This window comes from Salvia miltiorrhiza, chromosome 3 (assembly GCF_028751815.1).
Source record: "Salvia miltiorrhiza cultivar Shanhuang (shh) chromosome 3, IMPLAD_Smil_shh, whole genome shotgun sequence".
Taxonomy (NCBI): domain Eukaryota; kingdom Viridiplantae; phylum Streptophyta; class Magnoliopsida; order Lamiales; family Lamiaceae; genus Salvia; species Salvia miltiorrhiza.
In genome coordinates, this window is record NC_080389.1 from 48866855 (window position 1) to 48879390 (window position 12536).

Consider the following 12536-nt stretch of genomic DNA (forward strand, 5'->3'; position numbering starts at 1 on the left):
TATCGAATAACAAGATTTATTAGAGTATTCAGTATAGTAGCAAACTAGAGATTGTATTACATTTTCAGATACCCAAATACACCATTAAATAGCAAGACTAGAATTAGTATTGCAGATACTAATAGTAAGATATAAAATGACCATGACCAACACTGAAGAATTTCATTAGTCACACCCACAACTCTACACTATCTATTACAAACATCACTCAATTCCTAGCCTACTCCCTACATTCCTATTATTACGGCAGCAACAAGAAAGAAAAGGAAAGGCATGCGTGTGGGAACAAACAAGCTGTCAATCAGCCACAACTTTACCTATTCTCTCTCAAGGCTTTCACATGGCATAGAGGACTAGATATTCAAGATTAGCTACCAAATTCACTCCTTTAATAATTCAGCAGCAAACTTCCTTCATACCACTCCCATTCTACACTAAAAACTTCACCAAAAGAAAGAAAGACTTCATTTACTGCTGCCGACTTCAAAGGATGTAAGCTTTGGCTTTAATTCCTCCACTTCCTCCCTGAATTTCAGCCTGCATTTAATAGGGAAACAATACACAATTCATTTCAGCTATCTTCTCATTGAGACCAATTCAATGGCAATAGACAGCCACCGACACCAAGCATTTGCAGGTGAATACTAAACTCAGCTCTTCATGCATCATACCATCACATACATGTTTGAATAGAAATATAGAGGTGTAAACATTTATATATGCTTATGGACCCAGCAGTCACACGTAAAGAAATCAGTTTGTATATAAATCTTCTTAAAATCAAATATACACACTCTTATATTCAATTCAAAGATCTAATCTTTGAATTGATTTTAATACTTTTGACTATTGATTCTTATTTTCAACACCTACAGCCACCCTACCTCTGTACCATCTCCGTAGAGTGCTCAAGTGTTCAGCCAACAACCATTCCCTCTTAGTCTTAAACCACCAGCCAGCAATCTCACTTCATTCTCTCCCATTCCACACTAAGGACTTTTGAGAGAGAAACAGAAGAATTTGCTGCTGCAAGACTTCAAATGAGTTTGTCTCCACGAGAATCAATAGCAACACAGCAGCCACCCAACACAAAACAATCAAGGTATTCTTTTTCTCTAATCAGTATGCTTCCTTCCATATTATACATTTCATTTCCCATCAAGCTTGTCCTGTTCATAAGATAGTACAATGAATAAGAGGAAAAGTATGATCATATCATCCACATATAATCTATAGACTAGATACAGACTCTTAAGCCTTATGCTTAGTTTTAGTGGAAGCATAAACTGTGTTAAACCAATAGAACACCAAAGCTATGAGAATTTCCTATTTACATAATAGCATTAAGTTTGAACTTAGCTTCAGCCGGACCAGGGAGAGTGCGACGGCGGCGAAGCTCCCGCCACTCGTCGAAGGCCCAGAGAGACAAGAGGGCGAAAATGGTATTGGCCATCGAACTGGCAGCGGCGATTTATGATGGGAGAGAGAGAGTACCAGCCGGCGCTTGGGCGCTGACCACGCCATAGAACAAACTCAGGCAGCTAAACTTCAGCCGGCCTCGCCGATTCTACAACGGCGGCGGTAGATTCCAAATAAAGGAGGAGAAGGGGAACCTCCTTCGCCGGAAAGAAACCACAGCAGCAACGACGATTGTTGGTAAAGAGCTAGGGCTCAAATTTTTGCAAGAAGGGTGCAAGGTGAATCGAGGAATTAAAAGAAAAGAAGAAAATAAAGAGAGGAGGGCAGATGGAGCGACGACCTCGCCGGAAAATCAGAGTTTCGGCGGCGTGTTATGATGGAGGAGATAGAGCTAGGGCTCGGATTGGGCGTGTGGAAAGGGACGACGCCAGATGGTAGGCAACTACCACGCCTGGAGTAAGACGCGGTGGAAGAACCGACCTCGCCGGAATCTCAGAGCCACGATGAAGGCGGCGGATTTCATGGGTGAGAAATGGAGAAGGAAAATGGATGAGTTTCAGGCGAAAAAAATTGAGAGAGAGAGCCGAAAATTTGAGAGAGGGAGTAGATTTGGGCTGACTTTTCCTTTGGTCTGGGCCCCTCTATTTTTTTTAGTTGGGCCGAAGAAGTCAGTTTTGATTGGGCCGAAAACAGGGTGAATTTCTTGGGCTGAAGCTGTTAATTAATTGGACTAATGCTTTTATTAAGTGGGTTGTCCCTCTTAAATAGTTTCCAGGCCCAGTTTCTTTTATTGATTGGACAGTAGATTACCGCATTATTTATTTAGCCCGATTGTATATTAATTTAGATTAGTCTATTAATTGGACTTAGTTAATTCTATTTATTGAATAATTTAGAATGAGATATTAGCTAATAAGTGGGTTAACAAACCCTGAAGTGAGTGGATTAATTAAGTTTATTAATTCAATCTCCTAAGACGAGTTTTAATCCGATAGTCAAGATTTATAGTAGAATTTCTTGAATTATTATTTCATGATAATAATCACTAGAATAAGAAGTCATGCATAGTTATTTTATACATTCTCGTTCATTTGAGAATTATCATCGAGTTAAAGTCTTATATTATATTCTCGCATTAAAGGTCAGGCGCGAGAGTAAAAGCTATTCAGGAGTAACTAAGCTATAGCAAAGGTTTGCTTATAAGGTGGGCATTACTTTCATATATATCAAATGAGTTTAAATGTTACGTTCAAGCAAGTTATTTCATGATAAAATCTTTGAGTTAAAGTTATTTCAAGTATTGTCTTGCCATAAAATGTTTAAATTTTAGTATGATATCTATCTGCTTTGGCTTTGCCAATGATGCAATCGAATTCGGGTCCTGAGCAGTTGATAGCTATCCTGCTAGGACTAGTGTACACCAATGACCGTGAGTCATCTAGCGGGTTGGCCGGTCAAGTGTTTGTGAGAGGTGGCCACCTCTCCGGCACAAGTTCCAGATATGATAGATTACAAGAGAACTTAGTCTGCAGACGAACTTTAAGAATCACAAATGAACTTAGTAAGCTTGGGCCTATTTAGCTAAAACTCCCTTGCTGTACTGTTTATGATGGCATGACAATTTACAGTTTTACGAAGCATGTTTGTGTTTATACTTAGGCATACGTGCCCACTGAGTACTATCGTACTCAGCCCTGCATATATTTCTAAATGTGTAGGTTGAGCAGTGGCTGATGAAGATGAAGTGAAGAGCGGAGCTTTTGTCAAAAGTTAAATGAATGAACTCTTGGATACATGTCTTCATACATGTAATCAGATTATGTTATTCCGCTGCGTATTCTTAAGTAATAAGTCTTTTGAATTAAGTCGGATTCATCCGAACTTACTAGTTAATTGAATCTTTGTGGCTAAACATAAGATATATTATAAATGTCCCCTTCGCTGTCAAAGATTAAGTTCAATCCTTCATTATATATAATTACCCTTTCTATCCCCGCTTCTAATCTTCCTCCCTTAGTCATGGTTTTTTTTCGGCTTAATTATCCTTAATTAAGTCCGGTCGTGACATCTTTTGATCTGACTTTGCGTTTATTTATTTTTGATGCCTTTCTGTCGCTTTGTCTTTGGAGCTTTGAGATTTTGCTAACTCCTCATTTGATGATTTTGCTGACCCCTTTGATTGGATTTCTCTGACTTTGATATGGTTGATGGTTTCCTTATGACATCCTTGCATTTGTTGACCGGTGCTGTCGTAATTTCTCTGACTCTTCCTTTGTGGATTTCGCTGACTCCTCTGGTGAGGATTTCGCTGAGTGCGATTCCTCTGGCGAGGATGATTCCTCTGCCGAGTGCGATTCCTCTGGCGAGGATGATTCCTCTGACGAAAGCTACCTCGCTGCTCCCTGTGATTCCACTGGTAAAGACATTCCTCTGTTCCGCATATATTACTCCTCATCATTCTCGTTGTTCGAGGACGAGCAAAATCTTAAGTTTGGGGGAGTTGATAAACACTCATTTTGCATGGTTTTTATTGTTTATATTCTGTAGTTTAAGTCGATTTTACGCCCGTTTTATTATCGTTTGGAGTTCATTGACTATTATTTCATGATTTCACGGTCGGGTGTAGTTTTGACTGTTTGGATGTAGAATTGAGTGTTATTGAAGCATGGAGTGTAAGGAACATGTTGAAGTGAAGAGTTATGAGAGAATCGAGCCCAAAAATTGAGAAAAGACGAAGATTTTGAAGTCGGAACGGAAAAAAAGGCATTTCGGCGGTCAAAGGTGTTGACCGCCGAATTTGGGCATTTTAAAGAGCAAAAACGGCGACCAACTCGGCGATCGCCGAGTAGGTCGCTGAAATCCCTGATTGAAATTTGGCTTAGGGGCGAAAAAACGGCGATCGCCGTTTTTGTGAAGATTTCAGGCCATTTTCGGCGATCGCCGAACAGGTCGCTGTTTTGACGCGTGTTTTTAATTCTTCCGCGTTTTACGTTTTTCCAAGTTATTTTCAGTTTAGAACTTTGTTTTTGACCCTAAGATTATAAATAGGTCATCTTTTGACCTATCTAGGGTTCCCAGAATTCATATTTCAGTTTTATAGCTTTAGAATATTTTTGTTTTCCAGTTTTCAAGGCTTGGATCGAGATTGAAGATTCAAGCCGCTACAATCATTCCTATTCAGTTTTTATACAATTTGTTTTTACAATTGCGTTATTTTTAATTATGTTTATGCTTTATTTTATGATGTCTGGCTAGTTCTTTTAATCTGAACCTAGGGTTTGTATATAGCTGATTAATTATGTGTTTTTGATTTATTGATATCAATTTGCCTTCCAACTTGTGATTCATGATTCCCGGTGCCTGTTTTCTTGTGAATTACCTGATCAATAATTTACATGTCTAGCTGTTCAGTTTGAGTCTTGAATGCGATAATTGTTCAGCTGATTCAGAAATGCATGATATAGTGTTAGCCTTGAGTCTTGAATGCGATAGGTGAAGCTATAGGAAGCTATTCCTTATGTGCTACTTGGAGTTAGTTTATTTCTTGGAATCTTGAATGTGAAGGGGGATAAATTAATCTACTTTCATAGGTGTTCGTTAGAGAAGCTTGTGAATAATTTAGTGATCTTTCATCAGGGTTGGATTAAATTGGTAATTGAATTGATAGATTAAATGCATGTAGTTGATTAGTAAAAGTACATCCCTAGGGTCAGAGTTTTCCTTGCATTTGAGTTAGTTATCGTTATTTATATGCTCTTTAGTTTTTATTTGGTTAAATTTTAGTTCGTAATTCGCCTTCATTATTGTTTTACCTGTCTACTGTTAGAGTTTGTTTAGGAAATAGATAGAGCAATTTCGTTTTACAGTCTCTGTGGATACGATACTCTGCTTGCTGTTTTCGTGCTACAATTACACTGTTTAGTTGCAGTTTTTGTTGCTATAAAAATAGTGATCAGCGATTCTATTCATAGTCTACACCCTATTTAATTAATAATTATAAATAATTAAAATTTTACAAATTTACCCTATACAATATAGCCTCCAAATTTGTTATCGCTTGAGTTCTTTGATTTATCCAACAATTTTCTCTCCAAATACTCTGTATCTGAATGGGATCCCCTATACTAATCACGCTCAAATCCCTCTCAAAAACCACCACATCAAACCCCTTCCTCTTTGCCGCCAATGCGAAAACCGACCTGCCGATGCCGCCGCCGGCCACCAGAATCCGCAGCTGCTTCTCCTCTACCCCGCATCTCTCGGAGCCTCCGCCACACTCGCTCTCACCGTCGAAACTCTCTTCGACACCCCACTTCATTCCTTGCAGGAAAACGGCTTCTTGCTCGGCGTCGTGCCGCGGATTTGAGCTAAAAAAATGCTCGAAATTGTTTGTTTACTACAGACGTAAATGATATGTGACAGATCAATTCGCCATGGGACAGTTAGTTGGAGAATCAGTGAGGAGTAGGGGTGAAAATTTGGGTCAGGATGGGTACCCTACCCAATTTTAATCGGGTACCCGACCCGTAAATAAGCTAAAAGTAGCACCCATACCCGCACCGTCTTATAAAATCGGGTACCCTAATACCCGTGTGGATACCCGGTCCAGGTATTCGGGTACCCAATTATTTGATCTAGCTATTAAAATTAATGTTTCATTATAAGTCCTAATTTCTATAGCCCAAGTAGCATGTTTAATTAGAAGGATAAATGGATTGATGGATATTTTGATATTTCAAAACTGATGTTTTTTATTTGTTGATGAGTTTCTTTTATACTAAATAATTTTTATTTCATTGATTACGATTCATGAAGGATGAAATTTACAAAACGAAAAATAAAAAATGAACGATGGGTACTAGGCATTTTTCATAGAAAAGCAATATACAATGTTACAAAAATCAACGACTATTCACTATTTTATTTAAATTGAGATAGTATTTATAATTTAATATATAAAACCTTAAATATACAACCATAAAAAAAATGTTCGTAATCGGGTATACCCAATGGGTACTCGAGTTATCCGTTACCCTGAAAATAGTAGCCTTGTCTATCCGGTAGCGCTCCGCGCCCATAAAGTATCGGGTATTGGGTATCCAATAACCGACCATTTATAGGGTCGGGTCGGGTTCGGGTAATCCGCTACCCAGCAACCCGAATTTCCACCCATACTCGTGTATGATTAAAACAAATTAAAGATTATTAGTAGAGTTTGACTGAGTTACGTAGAAAATATATGCTCCCTCCGTCCCTGAAATAAGTTCATCTTTTTCCATTTTGAGACGTCCCTCAAATAAGTTCCTCTTTCTTTCTTTCTATTTTTGGACAACTACCCCACTACTAATAATACTTTATTTATTCTTACTTTTCACTTTTCACCACTCCCAATACTAATTATAACACTTTTCACCTTTTCACTACTCCCAATACTAATTATAACATATTTTTTCTCCACTATCAATACACTTTACCATTTTCCTTAAAACCCGTGCCGTCCCCAAAGAGGAACTTATTTTGGGGACGGAGGGAGTATTAAGAAAGAAGCTACAAGTTCCTATAAGTAAAGATAAAAATATATTGTAAGAAAGAAACTACAAGTTGCTATAAGTAAAGATAAAAAGGACAAGAAGAGAGAAAATCGTAGAAAAAATATATAAGAGCGTTTGTTTTTAAGGATTAAAATCCCATTTATATAATTATAGATCTATGATTTAGATATTGTTCATTACTCAATACTAAAAAATCTATAAATAAATATTTCTACAACACTTTCCCTTTAATAACATCCCTAAGAAGATGTTGTCTTATTAAAATTTTGTCATGAAAATTCAATAGGCCAAAACGTGGTTGAAGAAAGAAAAGAAAAGTACAATTACTCTCCTAGAAAAATAATCATTGTAGATTTGAGAGTCAGCGCATGACGATCTTGTGTATCATCTTTAAGTCAACTATCATATTGTTGTTGGTAATGTCATTGTAAATAAGTCCGTCAAATTATCACTTAGGTAAATGTGTTGGATGTAAATATCATCAACATAGTTGGTTGTCCTTTAGTGAAACCAGAGTATTAGGATATTCGATCAAGATTTCGGGGTCCGGATTGGATATCTATCCTACCCTATACCGATATACACCCCTAGTTCCGCGCCTTAGCTTATTTTGTTCGTTGGTTCCCTTTGGAATCAACATGCATGCTTTCAGCTATCTCCTCAATTATAGCATGGATCAACTATTCATTTATGTTCAGTAGACTTAGTTTCGTATAAAGTATTTTAAATTTCATTCAATTAAAATCGAATTAAATTTTAATATTTTGATAATTGGTCGAATATGAAAATCTTTTACCGAATTATCGATAATCAATAATCGAATTATATAAATAATATTTATTTATTTTTTAACATTTAAATTTTAACCCTATAACTTTATTTAAAGCCTATTAAAAAGATATTGGGTATTAGCTTGCTTTATTACCCAATATCTTTTTAATAGGCTTTAAATAAAGTTATAGGGTTAAAATTTAAATAATTGTAGTTTATGGCCCGAACTTTGGAGTCATTTGTAAATATGGCCCGAATCCCCTCTGTTCCGTCGGCGCCGCCTAGGGCTGCCACCGGTTCAGGAACCGCCGATTCCGGGCCTGAACCGGCGGTTCAGGTTCGAAAAATTCATGAACCTGAACCGGCCCGCCTAAAATTTGAAGGGCCAGTTTTCGGACCCTGAACCGGCGGTTCTCAGGCTTTTCCTCTTTTTTTTTGTATTCTTTTTTATGAAATTAAATGATTTGTGATGAAATTTCAAAATTTTTTACTTTACAAGTGTTGAATTTTTTTGAAATTACTCAACTTAAATAATATTTTAATTTTAATCAAATGTAGGTTCTCTATTTATAGTGTACTACACATTGTAGAGAATCCTACATTTTTCAATGTGTGATAATTTAAACTTAATGTAGCTTTACTATTTATAGTGTACTACACATTGTAGAGAATCCTACATTTTTCAATGTGGGATAATTTCAACTTAATGTAGCTTCCTATTTATAGTGTACTACACATTGTAGAGAATCCTACATTTTTCAATGTGGGATAATTTTAACTTAATGTAGCTTCACTATTTATAGTGTACTACACATTGTAAATAATCCTATATTTTTCAATGTGAGATCACTCAACTTAAATTATCTATATCATATATAGACTTTCATTCTTAATCATTCATTGGTCTTTTTAATTTGTCTAATGGCGTGAAGGTATAATGGTTACATTTTTTTATTTGAATTGGGAGATGGGGGAAAATGAATTCAAGGCCTCTTTATTAATATATCGAATTTTTATTCGAATGGATGTATCATGGCACACTTATTTAAAATAATGTGTTTTTAGTAGATTTGACATAATTACTTTTACTAATTTTGAAACCCCTCTTCTCTCAATCAAATTGTTGGACTAACATTAAATTATGGGAGAAAACCCATCAAATGAACCATCAGGTATGGCTTTCAAAAAAATATTAGTAATCAAAATCGATTAATATTTTTTTAGGCCCTCAATTAATGATTAATTAATTTTTCTATAGAGTGTTCATAAAAGGGAGTCAAGAATCAACGATGAAAAGTAACATAAAATTAATCAATTGACTCTCTATTACAAAAAATATATGTTTTCAAATGTTTGATATAAGTATATAACTTAGGCACGTTATCAAAGGCATACATATGTCAATTGATGGTGCCAGGTATATTTCTAAATTATAAGTTATATATTTATAAATTATAAGTTATAAGTTATATATTTATAAGTTATAAGTTATAGTATATTACATGAGAATTGAATTGAAATAAAATAAAGGAAAAATAATTAACACATTGAGAACCAAAAATTCAAATGAATTCGTAAAAATAGATATCTTTATTGAATTTATTCTATGTACCAAAAAAATATTACAAGGATACAAATTACATAATCTTTAAAATTGAATAAGTAAACTAACTAATACTAACTAATTGATCCCTAGACCTTATAAGTTATAAGTTATATATTTAGAAGTTATAAGTTATTACATGAATATAAGTTATATATTTATAAGTTAGGTTGAGTGATCCCACATTGAAAAATGTAGGATTCTTTATAATGCGTAGTACATTATAAATAGTGAAGCTACATTATCCCACATTGAAAAATGTAGGATTCTCTACCATGTGTAGTACACTATAAATAGTGAAGCTACATTATCCCACATTGAAAAATGTAGGATTTTCTACCATGTGTAGTACACTATAAATAGTGAAACTACATTTAGTTAAAATTATTAGGATTTGAATATAAAATTAAAAAAAAATAAAAAATTGGCCGGGCCCGGTGGTTCAGGGCCGAACCGGCGGGCCGCGGGCCGCCCTCCCCTTGAACCATAACCGGACCGAGCTCCTTGGCGGGCCGGTCCCGGAACCAGCCCGTGGTCAACGGTCCGGGCCCGAACCGTTGACTTTCGGGCCGGTTCAGGGTCGGCCCGCCGGTCCCGGTTGAACTGTGGCATCACTAGCGCCGCCTCCCACCTTCCCCATCTGTAAATCCGCTCCCTTCTTCCCCCTTTGTAACTCCACAGACACCGCCGCTCCCTTCCCCTCTATTCCGCCGGCGCCACCGCCTCCCTCCTTCCCCCTCTATAAATCCGCTCCCCCAGAAATTAGGGCTCATCGGACTCGTGGTAGTGACAGCGGAGAGTGCCCTCCACCTCTTGCCTCTCTTCCCACGCCGCCTCTCGTCGTCGGGCCGCCTCTTCTCTCCTCCACCGTTCATGGTGCTTCGCCTCTCCTACTCTATTTTTCTCATAAGTGGTGGTTAGTGGCGAATCTCGTCTGGAATTTAGGAATTAAAGAAGAGGGATAGAAGGGGATAGAAATTAGAGATTTTGTTCTTCTGTTCTTGAATTTGCAGAGTGTTCCTTGAATTGGTTTTCTTCTTCTTGTTTACTGAATTTGCAGAGTGTTGATTAGTTCTTCTCCTTGAATTTATTTTTGTTTAATTCATGTTTCATGTTTCTCGTCGAAAAAAAAAAAATCCTTGCCTCTTCTTCACACGAATTAGGAAGACACGAATTGGCAGTGGCTGCTCCGGCTGCTGCTCGGCGGAATCAAAGAGGTGGCTCCGCCTACAGTTGCCGTCGCCGGAGTTAATCATGGTGTCGCCGGCGGGGTAGCGTCTGCATAGTGTATGTTGAGGGAGAGAGTGCCGAGAGAGAGAGACATGTTTGGAAAGGGGGTTAAGCTATACTTACTTTTTCTTAAACATGTGGACCTTCTATTTTTACAACACTAATTTCACACTCCTTAATCTCCGTGCCCAAAAGAAATGTGACAATATTATTGGGACAAAGGGAGTATAAGAATCAAAAATATTTTAAAACTTAAACAATATTGTAAACATAAATTATGAGTATATTATTCTTTTATCTTCTTTCACTGCCCATTTTATTTAATAGATGAACTCATCACTAAATGATACTCCCTCCCTCCCCCATATTTATGCATATATTTCCTTTTTAGTATGTCCCCCAAATTTATGCACATTCTATTTTTGGTTACTACCATATATATAATTTTTACAATTTTACTCTTGTAACTTACACTATTTACGCACAATTAATCTACTTAGAGCATTGGTAACGTACCTACACGATCCACCCTACTCGAGTAAGGGTGATATCGTGTAGGGCGTTGCAGCCTTGAGTCACTCGAGGGCTACACGTTCCATCGTGTATGCCCGATGGCCTTCAAAATTCGGCTCGTGTTTTACACGCGCTATATTTAAAAAAAAATGAAATTTGAAAAATGTGAAAGCTTTGACTACCTCGATTTGCGGTCCTTTTTTACCCGTTTGATATGTTTAATTTTTTTTTTCTTTTTTCTCCTCTTTATCTATTCTTTTCCTTCTTCTTCCTCACTTTCTTCCTTCAACTTTCTATCTTCTCCTCTTAAGATGTGTTATTTAAATTTGAGCAATTAAATTTAAATGAAAAGAATAAAAATCAAAACTAAAAAAATCATGTAGGCTATCATGTAACCCCAATGCGGCCTCCTTACTTAATGTGGTCCCCCTCATCAAGTAAGCTATCATGTAACCCCAATGGGGATGCTCTTAACAATACTCTCAATGTGATACAATTTCTCAACTATCAATACTTTAAATAATTTTTTTATTAACGTTCCGTACCATGGTCAATTATGCATATTTATGGGGGACGGAGGAAATATAAAATATACTTTTAAGATATTTTTATTTATCTATTAATATAGTATTTGATGGATAGCAATCATGATCTATTAATCAATAGTTAAAAATATAAATCTAATATTTATTAGATAAATCAATGATAGTTTTGGAGAGAAATTTTTGCAACTAAAACCTTTACTTTAATATATATAGATTATTGTTTGTAGATATTTTTCTTTTGTAAGGGTTAGTAGTATATTTTTACTCTAATAGGATTCAATATAGTATCTTTCTTTAAGAAAAAATGGAATTCAGTATATCTTTTGATATTACATGCAAGATACAATAATCCTCACGAAATACAAAAAGTGCAATTTTGTTCTTATATTATCGTCGTTTTCTAATTGAGGTTTTATATTTATTGTTCATTATCTTTGAGTTTCTATACTATTATTTGCTTTAAATAAATTATTTACTATATATAGTTTTTTTTTTAATTACTACTTAACTACTTATTTTTATAAAGAATATATAATTTGTGTATAATACTTCAAATCATATATGTATATGTTTCAAATAACACATCCATAATAACTACCGAAATTTAAATAATAATTAAGAATACATTACATTGTACATAAACTGTAATTTTAATTTTATTAAATTATACAAAAAATAATTGTACTAATACTTTTGGACTATGTCATTTCTTGAAAGCTCAATAAATATTCTAATTCAAATTTAATTAAAGGGTGATTCTAAACATAGCCCCCATTTTACTCATTATAGCCTCTTGATTAAAAAAATAATAAAAATATTAATACATATACTTTTTTTTTTTTTTGATCAGAAAAAAGGCAATTTATTAAGAAAGAAGAAGGTACCAGAGGTACCAAAGACAAC

The 12536-nt window shown here is 35.6% G+C and overlaps 1 long non-coding RNA gene across 1 annotated transcript; it reads right to left on the bottom strand.

Moving 5' to 3' along the window:
* On the bottom strand, window positions 1-946 carry LOC131016301 (uncharacterized). Its single transcript, XR_009098913.1, has 2 exons — window positions 885-946; window positions 1-537 (listed from the first exon to the last, which is right to left on the bottom strand). It is a non-coding gene; the product is annotated as an uncharacterized LOC131016301 (long non-coding RNA).
* Between the last annotated feature and the right edge of the window lie 11590 nt (window positions 947-12536).